At 45.3% G+C, this 17,267-nt stretch overlaps 1 protein-coding gene across 1 annotated transcript in view; it reads left to right on the top strand.

Annotated features, from left to right (window-relative positions):
* The window catches only part of VPS13D (vacuolar protein sorting 13 homolog D), a 3,263,180-nt gene that overhangs the window by 1,734,999 nt on the left and 1,510,914 nt on the right, over positions 1–17,267 (top strand). The gene's annotated exons all lie outside the window — the stretch shown is intronic.

Raw genomic sequence — 17,267 nt, 5'->3', positions numbered from 1 at the left:
TAAATATAGTTATTCTAGCAATAGTAGCAGAGACAGCTTTCTGGTATGGGGAACATAGAGCTCTTAGTTCGGCAAGGATATCATGTTCGTAGGAGAGAAACATTCCTTAGCACGTTATCTATGTGTTTCGATTCCTGAATTAAGGGTCAGACAGTTCTGAAGCAGAAAATTCCAGTCTCCGCAACGGAGTACCGCTAAAAGAATATAATGCATGGTTTAACTGCCTTTTACTACAGCGTTTGCAAGACAGGCTGGCACCTGCTCTGCTGATTAGATGCAGCTTCTGCTCGCCTTCAAGGACTTCATGAGGGAGAAAAACAATGCATCTCTGTATCGTTTGACATTCCTGTCTGTGTTAGTCTTTCAGCATTCAGGCCATGGCATTGCACCGTGTGCGAGTACGAAGCATAGAATACATTTTGCAAAGCGTTTTGACAGAAAGGAAAAAAGCAAATGGTTGACATTTCACAAAATGGACACCCTCTGGTTACATTGACGATTCTGCGATTGCGATGTTTGTCACATGATGCGATTGGTTTCTGGACAACATAATATACATACTATGCATACTATAGGGTCGTTTCTGGTCTAACAGCTCGAGATCAAAAGAATCTGATGAGGAAGGTAACAATCCCATTTTGACCAAGTAATCTTCCATGCTCGAAGAATGGGAGGCTTTTAGGGATTCTTTGTTCAAAATGAGTGGAAGAGTCTGCTCCAAAATACAGCACATCTAGTAAAATCCCCAATGGAGCTCCCCCTCACCTCTGGGCTTGTTCCCCGCTGATAAGGCTCAGAAATCCTCAGTGTCCAGTACAGCACCAACTACTTTGGAGACCTAGATACTGGCTGCTCTCTGATTGCAACAGGTGTTCTCTACTATCACCAAGGTTGCCAGTGTCTTTGGAGCTGGCATTAGCACCCTTGGATCAGAGTATCGTTAGCGACTGTTTTTTGGTGCTTCATTGCGGGGGAAAGTGTTTCGGATCAATTGAGACTTTTTACAGATCCATCGGAGCTGGACAATTCCATGTATGTGCCCTTACAGAAATCTGCTTAATTCAAAATATTTTTCAACATTTCCAAGGAACTGTTTAAAAAGGAGCAGAAGGATCAAGTGCCATCAGGTTTGACCTCTTACCAGACATGCCCAGAATTGCTTAGCCAGAAGAATAATTAGATGATAATCAATAGAGCAACAGAGGTTTGAATCCCAGATCCATGCTTAGAAACCAAACTCTGATACGGTATTAGGTGTGTTATAAAAAAAAACAATTTAATAAAATAAATAAAACCTTTTTTGGATGGGCCTTCATCTTTTTCTATTGTGAATAATGACATTGTGCAAAATCATAGGGCTGGAGAACGAGACCCTCAGTTTTTGTCACTTCCCTCTGCAGGCAGCTTTGTAATTCACTCAGCAACTGTGGGCACCAAAGCTACAGGCTTCCCCTTAGTTCTCCTGAATGTAAAATCCAAAATACTGGACGCATGTAGTCAGAGTATTTGCTTTTGGAAGCTTAAAGACTACAAATGCATCATGTACCCTGGCGAGACACCCATTCTATTTAAGAGGCAGCTGATCCTTCAGGCGCTCATTTATTCCCTGATTGTCAGGGCCCATTCACACAACTAGTACAGGATAAAAAGTGCACTTGAAGGTATATTGTGGTGAGACTGGACACAGCAGACTGTGTTAGGAGATCCTTGAGGACAGCAACAGTCATTTGCTGGCCGTCCAAAGCGGGCGCTGCAAATTTTACATAGGATGTGCAAAATGAACATTTAGACATGCAGATTGATGCTTTTGACCTTATTAAAACAAAGACAGATGAAAGTCTTAAGATCTGTAGACTTGCGTTCGGCATCTACATGCTTACATCTTTCAGTTTTAACGCTGTCTGCAGCTTTTGGAAGGGCGAGGTTTAGACCTTCTTTACATTTAATTTGTCCTGTGCATAATTTTCCTCCAAGTGGGAGAAAACCACTGTGACGAATTTAGCGATGTCATTACTCCTTTCCCAGGGAAAATCTCTCCTCATGTGGCCAGGGAAAGGCAGAAGTTACCTGATCCTGACCCTGGTGGAGGTGATCTGAGTGAGGACCACATGAGGGGAGACCGCCCTCATGGGAGTGGGATAGACTTCCTAGGTCAAACATGGTATCCCCCCCGATCCATCAGGACCTAACAACACTTCTTCACCCTCCCTCCACCAATTATTTTGTATGGCAGTCTGTAATATTGATTTAGAACATCTAGTCATGGACAATATTCATTCATATTCCCCTTTGACTGGCAAAACTGAGACGAGGAAGAGGACTGGAATAATGAAGATTTAGGGCTCATGGTGTTCTGCATCCTCATAGACCCGGGAAAGCAAGATTACAAATAGTCGCTTCAGTGCTCCCTGAGAAGCCAGTGGTCCCAAGTCAGTGGGGAGATGAGGGACATTATCCAGATCTCCCCACCGATCTTTTGGGGCCTGCTTTGGTGAGCATCTATGACGAGCCCCCTTTGGGGAGCCCCCATTCCTGTAGCCATGGCAGTCCTTCACCATAGTGATGGATGCATCCTTGAGGGGCATGGGGAGCTTTTTTGAAGGATCTTTAAGTGAAGATGGGGAGAAGTCCTTTAATATCAACTTTCTAGAATTCAGGTAGTTCGATTAGCATTGCAATGCTTTTTACCATCAATCATAGGTTATTCTGTCCAGGTCCTCAAAGACACCACCACTGCCATGCACTACATTGGCAAGATGGGCTGTGTGGGATCACTCAAGTTGATTGATAAGGGCCTACTATAACCCCATTCTGTCTGACAGTCTGTATAGAATGTCCCACTTGAACCAATCAAGAGTCTTTCTAATGGATTGTTCCTCCCTCTGATTCCTCATCTTTGATATCCCTATCGCAGCGCAGCTGTTCGCCATAACTTTTTCAGCCGCCAGGGGGGTGCAGCACGACCCCCCGTCAGCTTCGTCCGATGCCTCTACGCCCCCTGCGATGGCTATTATGACTGGGCTAGTATATATAGTGGTGCTGTGCCCTCAGTTTCTTTTTTCCCCGCACTCTGTTCACTGATCGGAACATGCTCATCGAGCTTACCTACTTTTAAAAATATGCCATGACTTCTTCATCCACGGCCTCAGGCTTCAGGCCGTGTGCACACTGTGACTGGCAAATGTTGGTCTTGCATCCGCACCGGATTTGTTTATATTGCTTGGGCGAGGAGCCTGACACCCAGGATTGCGGGTCATGCTGGTCCATGCACCCCAAAGCCCTCTGGGAGAGGGCATTGAAGACCTTCACTTTCATCCCAAGGCGAAAGTGGAGGCTCCCCGGTCTTGCTCGAGGTCACATGGATTGATGCTCTGTGGAGCAAGCTGCTCTGCACAAGGAAAGGGACAAGAAGAAGTGGCATCGGAAGAGGTCGCGCTCCACGATTGAGTCCTCACACCGACATTCATTATCTTCAAAGAAGAGCCACTGCTCCAGGGTGTCCCTTGAGCATCTGGCACAGGCACCTCTTCCTACCCAATCGTCCATGCTGGAAGATTGGGAGAATTTCCACCTGAAGATGCTGGACATTTTCGTCAAGACACCAGCCGCTTCAGTTATAGCGCCCCAGGGTCCCACTATGTCTGCTGCAACGGGTAGGGTACCCTCTGGAGACCACTCCTGCATGCCTAGCGCTCTGGCTTGGACCAGACGAAGACAGAGATCTCTCTGTGCCGACAGGCCCCACCTTCGTGATCACCGGCGGCGTCGCTAATCGGTGCAGCTGCCCCGCAGGAATACGTTCCACTCCCTAGGGACGCTTTCAAGTCAAGGATGTATGACATCTATGACGACGAAGGTGATCAGGTCCTCTATGGATTCTCGGGAGATGAGGGATTTCCCGTAAGAATTCTACAGGAAAGGTGAGGACATGCAGGGCCTGGCAGAGGATCTACAGGGTGCCAGTGGCCTCAACACCTGCTCGGAGATGGAATTTCTGCCCACTCCAGGAAAGCGTTATGAATCTAATGGCGTCATCACGAATTCCCCGGTAGTGACAACCTTCCATGCTGTCGGGGGACGGCAGCCGCTACCTGATCCTGATCCTGACCCTGGGGGCGGCTATACGAGGGAGGAACACATGGAAGGAGACAATTTCCGGGGGGAATGTCATGACTTCATTGGATGAGACATGGTATCCACCATTTTTACATGAGGAAGACCTCCGGTTATCGAACACTGTAATGGTCTATTGCCATGTGTCTGTTCCCCTTTTAGGGAAAGTAGAAAAGCTTTTTCCCAATATCCATCAAATCAACTACTCATTCTTGCTTTAAAAACTAACAGCCCCAAGAATGCCTTTTCCTAAAACTCAGCATTTTAAAAAAAAATAAAAACCTGAATGGACTTCAAATCCCACAACCACAAGTACTGAGATGAAGAGGTGTGAGGAGTCAGTAATGTGAGGTGGACAACTTGGTAACGGTTTTTCAAAAGAAACCATTTTATTAACTATTAATGTTGTTTTACCTATACAACAAACAGTGAGTCGGAAGTGGCCTCTGAGAGACGGATACACGGAGTTCGGTGCGGCTTGACTCACGCGATTCCACGTTCTGAGGTTCTTTCCTCTAACCTCATTTCCTCCTTCCGAGAGAGTGTGTTGTGCTGTTGCTGCGTCCCTGTCGCCCCTGTTCGCTTTTACCCGCTTCTGTTGCCTCTGCTCGGGGGAAGGGGCTCCGGTGGTCCCGGGAACCTGACCAGAGCTTGGAGCTCAGAAGAGAGTCTGCAGGGAGGAGCATTGGCACGAGCCTGCAGGGGGAACACCAGGTACAAGCAAGGCAAGCCCTAATTGTGGTTTTTAATCCATTGAACACCGTATTCGGACTAAACCTTTTATAATCAGAGGGGAGTCATAGGGGAGCGTATCTAGTGCTAAGGCATCTGCTTCTAGTGGCCACACTTCTTCTCATTGTTTCCACCGTTCAGCCTGAAGCTCGAATGTGACTGTGGGGCCAGGCCCTTTGAGCAGTCGAGCGAACCGTAACGTTGCTGGTTAATGTGAAGTTTTAGCTGCCGAGCTACAGCTAAATTGCTATTTGTGGTGCTTGACCGCGGGGCTATCCCCTTTGAACGCGGTTGCACCCCTTGAGGCTAAGTCTGCTATTGAGTAGCCCATAACCATCACCCTTAAGGCTGGGACCCCACAGATACCTCCCTCACGGATAGGGTAAGGAGGGGCTACTGCCTTTGTAAAAATAATCTTAAAGGCTACCTTCTGAAACAACCAATTGACCGCGCCTGTGTAACCGCGCAAGTTATATGCCGTTCTACAGGCAAGGACCTCAATCGAATTATAATCTCCGGAAACGTAATAATAACTTCCCAGACACCGGAAGAAACTAAAGCGAAACTAAAAAGAAAAGAACCTCCAGTGAAAGGGGCTATCACAGACTTCTTTCCTCCGAATGTCCTCCCCGAAGAAAACTCCATTGCTATGGAAGGAGAGGATCCAGTGAATAACACCACGGGGCACCTCATGAAGTCACTAATTATGATGACATAGACAATAACTCACTTCTAGATCTCTGCCTGTCAATACAGCGGGCTATGACTCCAGCACACCCACGACAGTCAGGCAACAACACACAGAACTTTCCACCAAGTGCCCCATTTCCTCAGAGGGATCAGGTTGAAAGACTATCCATATCTCCTAATTTAGCCCCGTTTCAAGAGCCTTCTGTCCTCGGAACCAGTAGCGAATCCAGTCAAGTCTCCACTTCAAACACACTGGTCCTGGTCGAATTGCAATCCTCAGTGGCTTCCTTGCAGTTTGCCCTTAAAATTCTCCTGAAACTGTGTGGGCGTATTCTGGAGACTACGCTCACTTTTGCAGCAAAAGGAGGAGCCAAAGGCATCCCTGGGGCAGAAGAAAACCTGATCCCTAGGTTCACGGATAGTGACCCTGCACAGCCTCCTACTGATCCAATACCTGTATCTGAACCTTCAGATAAGTCAGAAGTATATTTTTCACGCAAACAAAGAAGATTGGCCAGAAGAGCAGCCATGAAGAAAAAGCCGTGCGTGATAGCTTCTCCTCTACCTACAACTGCTCCGGCGGGGAAACTGTCAAAAAAGGCCAAAAAAAGAACTAGGGCATCGAAACGTAAAGCGAAGGTCCCTGGCTCTCTCACCAGCTGGCTTATTCCCGACACTGTGAATGAGTCGATCTGTACGGAAGAGAATTTACTTGACCTCGAATCATCTCAATTGAACAATGACCTGGAGAAGATCTCTTCTACTCCTAACAAAAGCCCAAGTAGGGCCCCACTGGCAATAAGCATCCCTAATCCACCTACCATCAATGAGCCTCCACTAACTGATCATTATAACAACAGCATATGTATTAATAAAAATTTGTACCAGCAACATGAGCGAAACTGGATTACAAGATCGGCTCTTATGACCAGGCTTCACTCAGTGCCTCAACTTCGTGTTCTCAGATCCGCAGACTTTGAATACGTGGATCCTCTCCATGTTACCAACCCTAATGTCTCTGCGGTTCATTGTAAATTTTTGGCGACAGCTCAACTGATGCAAAGTTTCAAACAAAATCTGTTGGTTGTAGACATTGAGATTGATGCCGATCCTGAAATGGAAGACCTTAGCTGCCCACGTAAGGTGGTCTCTTTGCTGGAAAAACCTCCACCGGAAAAATCTCCCTCGCCCTCAAATCTACCCAAGGCGGACGAAGTTCAGATTGCTGATGTACAGAAAGTCTTAGGTTGGCTGGCTGAATCCCTCCCTCTAATTATAAACAAACAATGAGATCTCACCATTGCCTCATGGAATTGTAGAGGTTTTAACCATTTACTAACTTCTCAAGGATCAGTAGATATCTTAACAGACCATTTGAGCATTTGTTTACAGGAAACATGGTTGGTCTCCCCGGTGATCCTCAATGGATATACATTGTATCAGTCTTTTGCTAAGAAGGGACCCAGGGGTAGACCATTTGGAGGGTTGATTGTGGGTGTCAGACACTCTGTCCAATCTCGTCGACTTACCACAAGCCAACCTGACAACATCTAAGCAGTTGAAATGATGGTCCTCCAAGAAGATGTCACTGAAAGAATCCTACTCATAACCTCTTACAATCCACCAGGCGCTGTATGTAGAGAAGAATTACAAGAGGCGGTTCATGAGCTACTTAGCGAATGGACCACGATACTGGGGAACAACTCAGTCATATTCACAGGCGACTTTAACTGCCATATAAAGGGCTCGAAAGGCACTACCCTCAATCCTCTACTATACCCTAAGTGACGTATGCTTCACAACATAGAGGATCCTGAAGGCCTAAACTGGCTACACTTTTTTTAGACTGGGATTTGGAACTTATTAATGGAAGAACGCAAAGCGACTATCCTGGTAAACATACTTGGCGTAATGCCTCTGTAACTAGTACTCTAGATTACATATTTGTTAGTCCGAATATAGCCACCAGAATTAAAGACATGAAGGTCACCCAGAATAACTGCAGCGACCATAGCCTTCTAACATTGACCTTAGCAGTAGACTGGTCAACTCCGAGCTCCTGCCCCTTGGGTAACCTGACGACAAATCAAGCTGGCCCTTTCATTCGTTGGCACACAAAAAACATCGAAAATGCGACTCGCTATGCTGTCCTTCTCTACGATATCCAAGCCTTTACCAAATTCACTGCTAATGATATTGAAACATGGATTGCGTCTTTTTCATCATCACACGCTACCACATCTGTTAGCAAGATGATACAAGATGGAAGGAAGACCATACCTTTTGACAGGGCCATCCGAGATGCCAAACGAGTTCTAAGGGCTTCCATTCGAAAAGCAAGGGCTGCTGCAGTTACACTCGAATCATTTGTGGCTCAGTGTAGAACCTTAAAGAACAAATATCGCGACTGGATTAAGACGATGAGAAGAGCAGAGAAGTTAAGCTGCTGGCAACAAATGGTTCAAGTTGTATGCTCCAAAAATGCAAGAAACATCTGGGGTGTATTAAATGAAATGAAGGGCCCCATCCATTACACCATGGTCAACCCGATAGGTGCCCAGCAATGGTCTGAATTTCTGTCTAAACGTAACGCCCCGTGAACACCTACCCAACATGGCAGCTGTGAATTGGTCCCCCCTGAGAAACCCTTTATTGTGACCAACTAACAAATTCTTGCCAAAATCAAATCATTAAAATCACCTAGAGCACCTGGACCCAACAGCCTAGCCAACGTTGTATTGAAAAGTAATCCTGATTACTGGGCCAGACTGATGAAGATCGAATTTGACAACATACTGGAAACTGGTAATATCCCGACTTCCTGGCAAACTTCCATATTGATCAAGTCTTCAAGAGTGGAAACAGACTGGAACCAGGAAACTATAGATTGCTGTCTATGTTAGACTGCACAGGGAAGCTATTTGCATCGTTGCTTCTCGACAAATTGGAGACGTGGGCAGACCGAACTGGAATATTCAATCAATTCCAAAGTGGATTCAGGAAAGGTTATACCACCACCATGAACCTGATGTTTATTGATCTACTGAGGACCGGAGCCAAGACCAGTGGGAAACCTCCTCTATATGCCCTGTTTATAGACTTCCGAGTGGCTTTTGACACAGTCCCCCGTGACAAACTCTGGTCAAAATTAAAACTATTAGGATGTCCTGATGAACTTCTCTATTACTTAAGAGCCTTACATCGACACACTATGGCTAAACTCAAGCTGGACTCCCAAGGCCATATGACCACTCCAGTTTCACAGAATCGCGGAGTAAAACAAGGCTGTGTCACAGGACCTTTTCTATATAATGTATTTACATACGACCGTCCCATAGTGGTATCTGCAGTGCACAATTGCCCTCCACGGATCGGATCTTAGCACTGCCCAGTGCTCGCTTATGCAGTTGATCTGATCATCATGGACCACACATTTAGCGGCCTCTCAAGATCGGCGACTGGGCTCCGGGATTATGCCCATAAAAACGATCTGGTTATTAACAGTGATAAAACCCAATTAATGGTATTTTCAGCAAAAGAAAAATCGCCAGGCTAAAGTTAGGTATGCAGGGGATAGAGATAAAATATACCCCCATATACAAATACCTTGGGGTGGTGGTTGATGTTACAGGAGAATATCCTACCTGCATACAAAAGCGAATCACCAGAGCTGCACAATTAACAGCATTAATACATCGCTTTGCAATTAAAAATTGTAGTTACACCATGTGGGGCGTGCGCCAGCTGAATCTACAGATATTGGTTCCTATGGTTACCTACGGAGTGGAGGCACTTTTAAACATCAATTGAAGCTGGCTCCAAGTCATAGAGGGCAAATTTTGGAGGCGGATATTGGGCCTCCCTCAATGTATTCCAATGGCGATCCTAAGACTGGAATTGGGGCTAACTTCCCTGAAGGCCACTGTGCTTAAAAGAAGAGCTGAGATCTACTCGAAGATGACTAACCAACCATTGAACTCCCTGCTAAGTTAATTACATCAGTAAATTTCAAGGGAGGCTACTCTCTACCATCTAAAAGCTCATATGGAAAACCTATACAAGGAGATTGGCTGGATTCCTGCACTGAGGGGCACACTCGACGCATCAAAGAAGGCTCTTCCCAAACAAATAGATCTATGGGACTGGCTCGAGAACTTCGATCATCTGAGCAAACTTACAAAGTATCAATTTGTAAAGTATAGACTATATACCTACTTGAAACCACAGCTGTACTTTAATTTGAGCCCCTCTAGTAAACTTAGACGTTTCCTTCTGTTGCTGCGTCTTGACTGTTTACCGGTATTGGCAAATAAGTGGATAGACAACCATCTACTGTCACACGAAAGACATTGTCGAATGTGCAAGAACATTTCCACCAACGAAACAGCTAAACACCTTCTAACAGCCTGCCCGTCTATGCTTAAAACTTATGAACTATGCTATGGGAAAGTGGTTCATAATTTGGATCACATAGAGGCACCATGGTTCTGGTATCGCAGCTTAAATTCGACCTCTATAAAAACTCACATAGCTGTGTACAGTATATGGCTGAGCATTGAGAAATCTTTGGGCATCACCATCTAGCCCAAACAATAACTCCATCCCATCATAGCTTATTGGGCCAGCAGGTTACGTCCCCTATCACATGACTTGTTGAGATTATTATATTTTTGGGGGCCATTGGTGTACGATACGCGATCCTGTGAAACCCATTGAAAATATTTACAACCCCACTGACTGAGGGAAGGGAAGGCTTTGACCTCTGAAAATGAAATGAAGTACACTTTTGCATGACGCATTGTATAAAACCTTTAACGGTACTTATTGCTCTATGCTCTATGTCCCACGCACAGTAGCATCACATTGTTTTGTCACTGTTATGTAGAATGATTTCTATCCTTCTTTACCCACGGAAACCTCATGATTAGAACAACTAATTTTTAAATTTCTTTTTCTCTATTCATTTTAATTCTAAGTGAGGTTTTAGTCTTCCCTTTTTGTCTGTTTTTTTCTGCCTGGTTTTATTTTTATTTCTACTCATAAATGTGTAAAGTTTATATTTAAACTGTTTTCACATTATTAAATAAATTGAATTGAATTAAATATTAATGGTTTTATAAGCACCTCATTGTCCCTAACCAGGCTTTTCCCTGCCTACCAAAGTAAACTCAAGGAAACACTCAAACAAAAGAAATGTGTCCCTCATACTTGTACATACATCAAACTCATAAAGGTAATTAACGGCAATTCAAATGTAACATAAATAAGTTATATTCAACAAAGAACTAATACCTGTATATCCTTGTAACCTGAGTTGAAACCCCTTCCCCAGATTCAAAACAGGAATTTCAATCCAAGGTTCAAATAAATAAGTTCCTTTGATCATAAAGTATTTCTTGTTTCAAAAGTCTTTCACTTGGATTTTAACCAAAAGTTCAATTAGACGAAAGATCTTTATCTCTCCACTTATAGCAAATAGTTCAACACAACTTATTTTATTTATATATTTATTTCATTTATAAAGCGCACAAACATCCCAGAGGCATTGAGGCGCTGTTACAGAGACCAGTTACTTGCAAAGAACCGAAAATAAATTGGCAGGCAGATCGGATCTAGGTACAGAGGAAAAAGGAACAGTCTAGGCAAACATCCAAGTTCTGAGGGATCTTCGGAAAACCTAGTATGAAGGTTCAGCTCTCAGGGTGGGGAGGCAAGGAGTTCCACTATTTGGCTGTTATTTAGGGGAAACTCACGCCTCCCTCTTTAGAGCGTCTGACTTTCGGTTGGAGGAGGCAGTGAGCATATGGGTAATGGACAGTGTTTTGAAGATTATATGTTTGCGTATAGTCGCCAGTGTACTGTTCTTCTGGCTGCCCTCTTGAGGATATTAAGGGCTGCTCGGAGAGCATTATTTTGTATGACTTGCAACTTTTGAAGGTTTTTGGATGAGGTGCCAGCGAAGAGGACGTTGCAATAGTCAAGCCTAGAGCCATTGACTGCTCGAGCAATGGTTAGGCAACTATCTGTGGCTAGAAAGGGTCTAGATGCATTTAGTAGTTTGGTCGCATAGGCCGATAAGGAGGTGATTGCGCTCACTTGGCAGGACAGTGAGAGGGAGGTGTCAAAGGTAGACACCTAACGTCTTCACTGAAGAGGAAACTGGGACCAGGACATTGTCGATGTAAAATGCTGAATATTGGTAGTTGAGATTTTTTTAGTAGCGCTGGGCACCCTGCCAGCAGGAGCACTGTCTTATCCCCATTCAGGCAGAGGCGGTTTGCCACCATCCAGGCCTAAATGTTGGAGTAAGCGATATTGAGTGTTGGCGTCTTCCATATAGTTGCCAGTGAACAGGCGAAGAAATTGTGTCTGTGGCATAGCTAGTTTAGGCTATGCCAATGGAGTTCAGAATGTCAAAAAGGGGTCTAGTGAAGATGTTATAGAGTGTGCTGAATATGCAGGAGCCCTGAGGTACCCAACATGGGAAATGTGTTTGTGAGGCACTGCCGTTCTCAGCAAACACTCTCATGACTCTTTCCCCTAAAAATTAGGCAATCCAAGTTGTGGCGTCAGGAGTGAAGTTAGCCGAAGTGTTAAGGTGTTGACACAGGATTTTGTGGTCGACCAAGTGGAACGCAGCCGACAAATACAGGAGGAGGAGGAGAGCAGGCTTTACTATGTCCTTAATCTCGTCTATCTGTTTTTTTAGGTCAAACAGTGCTGATTCCGTACCGTGACCTGGGTGGAATCCAGACTGGTGCATTCCCAGGATATGGATGATTTCTAAGAAATTCTGAACTTCTAGATAGGCCTCTCTATCTAGGATTTTCAATAGGAAAGAGACTTAAGTGATGGGCCTATAGTTGTTGGGAACTGCAGGGTCTAGGGAGGGTCTTTTAAGTAGAGGAAACACCCAGGCTTCCCTGAGACCAGTGGGCACTACTCCTGCAGAAAAGGAGGCATTTATGAACGTACTGATCAATGGTGTTTGGACTTCAGTCAGAACAGTCCTTGATGATGATAGCAGGACAGACATCCCCTTTGCACCTAGAGGGTATTAGGCTTTTAAGGATGGCTAAGACTTCTGATTCAGTGATCTCTTTGAAGCGAAACTGAGAGATGGCGAGATTCTGGAGAGTAGCGGCAGTGAGGTGAGAGCCGGTTAGCTTGTTTGGTAAGCGTGCCATTTGTATTAAGCATTGCAGTTTGAATATTTGTACACCAGGCTTCAGCCTTGGTTAAGGAGGGGGTGCTGGGGTTTCAAGTTCTCTGAGGATGGTAAAGATCTCTGTAGTGTCTGACTTGGCATTGACGATTCTAGAGTTGACGGCGGAGGACTTTGCAGCAATAATAACTTGCTTATAAAGCTTGGATGCCTTAGTGTACTCCAATCCTAGAGTGTCGGGTGGTGTTTTTTCCTGGTCGATTCGGCCTTCATCTTTTTAAACCACACACTTTCATAATTCTTCTGTATCAAAAAGCAAAGGGTTGTCAGGATGATCCTACAACAATTCATGAAAGCCTTTAGTAGCACTTCTTCTTATAACCTTCAACCACAATGCAGTACTTCAATCATTTCTTCCTGGTCCACTAACCTACCAGGACTAAGACTAGAAAGTCACTTTCCTGGTATTCTCGCCTGCCAGGACAAAAAGCTCCTATCGCTACAAGTACTCTGTGGTGAGGTCTACTTCAACCTTTTAGAAAAGTATTTAACTTTCATCAACATCAACAATTTCTGTTGGGGAAACATGTTACACATTGGTGCTCTTTGTTCTGCTCTTAGTTTTGCCACAGGAAAAGCAGGTTATGCTCCTCTCCTCCTGAAGACTCTACATCAGGAGGACCTCTCTCCTACCTCTTCGATTTTCCCACTTTTACATCAATTAACTGCTGACAATCTGCTTTTCTTCGATTATTCTCTTTGGCTTAGCCAATGCTTGTTGATGCCTTTCTTAACCATTGCCTTTTACTTATTCTGGCAACAGTAGTTACAATCTCCCTGCAACAATGTTCTTTTGTTATTTAACCAACATGGATTATATGCGCTGTCTAGTATTGGTGGTTATGATATGATATATTTTATTTATATTGCGCTCGTACACAAGTGTTTCAGAGCGCGACCAAGCAAAGGGAGGGGAACAAGGGAGAACAAAAAAATAAAAACAACGATCTTACTAGGCCCAGTGACATTAAGAACGCGCAAGTGCATGGAGAAGGGGAAAAAAGGGGAAAGTGCATGGAAGGGGGAGAAGTGGAAAGTGCATAACAGAGGAGAGAAATGAATAAAGAATAAGTTAAATAAAGAAATAAATACAGGCAATGAAAAGGTGGTAGTGCAGCCAACAAGTGGCAAGTGCAATATTAGTCAGATACGGTATATCTGATAAGTGCTGAAGAAGAGTGGGGGCACTGTATGGGTACAGATACAGAACCCAGTGAAATGGGAGGCCCGGAGGCAATGCTGGAGGGGAGGCAGGGTGAGCAGGTACACCTGGGCCCGAAGAACAGAGGGTGTCCAGTTGCACAGTGCCAAGGGAGAAAACAGGTCAGCAGGCGAGAAGAGGGGCAAAGGCGGAAGCGAAGAGGAAGGTCTTGAGGTGCTTCCAGAAGCAGAGATTGTTCTCCTCAAGTTTCAAGGTGGCCGGTAGGCTATTCCAAAGGGAGGCCCGAGCCGAAGACAGAGTTCTGCCCCCAGCTCGTTTCTTTGATAAACGACTGACCCTGAGGGAGTTAGCGGTAGAGGAGTGAAGGGCTTGAGAGGAGAGGCATTTGCAGAGGGATAGTTGAAGGTATTTTGGACCCAGGCTCCAGAAAACCTTGTGGACAATACAGAGGGTTTTTAATTTAATCCTTGCGTCCACTGGGAGCCAATGAAGGGATTTCATAGCTGGAGAGCTACGATCCCAGGGCTTGAGGCCAAGGACAAGTCTTGCAGTCCTGTTCTGGATTAGTTGCAGAGGGCAGAGAGTGGAGGCAGGTAGATTTAGAAAGAGTCTGCTACAGTAGTCCAACCTGGAGAGAACCAGAGCTTGAGAAACAGCTTCTGGGGGGAGGAGAGGAAAGGCAGCGTACCTCTGAGGAGGTGAAGCTCCAGTAGTCCAACCTGGAGAGAACCAGAGCTTGAGAAACAGCTTCTGGGGGTAGCAGAGGAAAGGCAGCGTACCTATGAGGAGGTGAAGTTGGAAGTTTGACTTTTTAGAGACGTCAGAAATGTGTGCGGAGAAGGAAAGTGTGGAGTCAAAGAGGACCCCGAGGTTCTTGGCTTCGCAGGTGGGGGTAGGAGGAGGGCCAAGGGAGGCTGGCCAGAGAGTGAGGGGAAAGGATGGTGAAGGTGTACCGATGAGGAGGATCTCGGTCTTGTTGGAATTTAGTCAAAGATCGTTGGCCGTACACCAATTTTTAATGGCAATTGGGCAATCAGAAATGAGGCAAGGAGAGGAGGTGGCCGAGGGCAGCCTGAAAATGAGTTGTGTCATCAGCGTAGCACTGTAAGTTTGAGCAGGAAATGGAAATGCAATAGGCGAGAGCTGCCAGGTATTGGTTGAAAAGCCAGGGCAAGAGGTTAGACCCTTAGGGAACACCACAGGTAGAGAGGAAGATCGAAGAAAGGAAGGAACCAAGTTTTACCTGGGAGGGTCGATCAGAGAGGAAAGAGGTCAGCCAGGGCAGAGCCTGATCAGTGATACCCAGGTTGTTACGGAGACGGTTGAGCAGGGTGGTGTGGTTGACCGTGTCGAAGGCAGAGGAGAGATCAAGTAGGATGAGGACAGAGTGAATGTTAGTCAAGATCTTCATGGATGTTCAGGAGAGCAGTTTCCGTGCTTCTGGCAGCTCTGAAGCCAGATTGCTGGTCATGGAGAGAGCCAACAGAAGCGGAATTAAGGTTTAGCCGAGAGATGGCTAGCTTTTCGAGGAGTTTACCCAAAAAGTGAGTAATGGAAATTGGACGATAGTTAGCCAGACAAGAAGGATCGGATGTGGGTTTCTTGAGAAGAGGGTGATAATGGAGTGTTTCAGGGGAGAGGGGAAAGATCCAGGGACAAAGGAGAGGTTGCAGAAATCGGCAAGGGCCGGAGCAAGGGTATCAATGTGGTCCTTAATGGTTTTAGAGGAGCAGGGATGGACTTGTTTTGATGAGGGTTTCATAGATTGGACTTGTCTAGCAACCTCATCAGGGGAGAAGAGAGGAAAGGAGGAGAAAGAGGGTGGGGGGGGGGGGTAGCTGGAGGAGGGAAGCCATCTACAAAACCTTGGTTATTCTATTTACTTTCTCGTAAAATGAGTGAAACCAGCTGACAAGAACAGGAACAATTGTTGGACCAATACCTGGCACTCATGAAAGGAGGTTGAAAACGACGACGTTCCCGGATGAACTAACAGAGCATTGCAGACACAAAAATACAACATGCCAGAAATTATAGACACACTATAATCCAAAAAATCCTTCATCCTCCAGTTGATTTAGCAATGAACAAACTGAGAGATATGTTTAACTCATACATTGAGTTAATTAAGCAAATACAAACGGCCCCTTCCTTGGAACCCACCAAAGCCCGTAGCAGACATGTGGCCTTCTTCATATCCAAAGTTAAGCCTTTAGTGGCTCTATCCTGTCCTTGAACTGGTCAGCCAAACTATGCTGCTTGATACCTGGGAATATAACTGGCAATGTTTGGCAGTTTAACTTCTAGACCTCAAAGCAACATATGACACTGTGCATTTGGTTATCCTGTTGCAATGTTAGTCATACTTAAGCATCCAGAGCCTCCCTCTGAAAATGATCTTGTCCTTCCTCACAGACCGCCATGGCAAGTTGAAGCCAATTTACTTCCAAACCTGTCTTCTTGCCATCCCATGAGTAACACACTACGCTCACCCCTTAATACATGTACGAGATTTTTTCAACATAGCATTTAATATGTATGCGAACGATGCTCCACTGAGAATCCCCTGAGACAATAAATCCATCTCTTTGCTGCATGCCTCTCCTCTGTTCAAGTATGGAGGTCTGAGAGACAGCAGTACCTAATCTCAGGAAAGACTGGGTTCTTGCTCTCTGGCCACACCTAGACTTCTGACAATCCTAAGCTGTGGCCCAGTGACCTAAGCACGGCCCAAAGCCCTGTTGCAAAAGCTAAGAACCTCTCGAGTCATATTTGATTAACTCCTTCTGTGAGTAGATCTCCTCTACTGTAGGCAGGTGTCACTATATTCTCTGCACTGTATGTAAGGTATTCCAGGCACTTGACATAAACTGCAAAGACAAACTAACCCATGCACTGGTTATGAGGAGGCTACAGCTCATCTGGGTTTACCCGAGTTTACCTCAGGAAACATGGCGATTTCACCGAAACCATAAAAAATCTGCATCTAGTAGCTGTCAGGAATTGGCGTGTATCTGTTTCAGTTCAGTGATTCCACAGGTCGCTGCTCTGGTTTTTTTTTGCACAAGCTCAGCTATCAAGGAGAAGACTCAGCTTTGCATGGTCATTGGTATCTCGTCGGCTTGCCAGAAGTCTTGTGAAAGACTTTGTCCATCCTTGCTTAATCCCTGTATCCAGTCCCTGCTGCTGGCTTCAACCAAGGTCTTCTCATGTTTGCCAGCTCCATTGTTTCTTTGGCCAGTGTTGTTACTTGCAGGGCTGTCTTCCTTAGTGTGTCTTGGATTGGGAGGACATTGGGCAAGCCCAAGTACTGATTATTCCTCTACTTCAGCAAGACATCACACT

The sequence above is a fragment of the Ambystoma mexicanum genome, chromosome 8 (genome assembly GCF_040938575.1).
Source record: "Ambystoma mexicanum isolate Mex_15411 chromosome 8, UKY_AmexF1_1, whole genome shotgun sequence".
Classification (NCBI taxonomy): domain Eukaryota; kingdom Metazoa; phylum Chordata; class Amphibia; order Caudata; family Ambystomatidae; genus Ambystoma; species Ambystoma mexicanum.
Note: the sequence above shows the minus strand (reverse complement) of the source record. Positions and strands in the feature narration are given on the sequence as shown.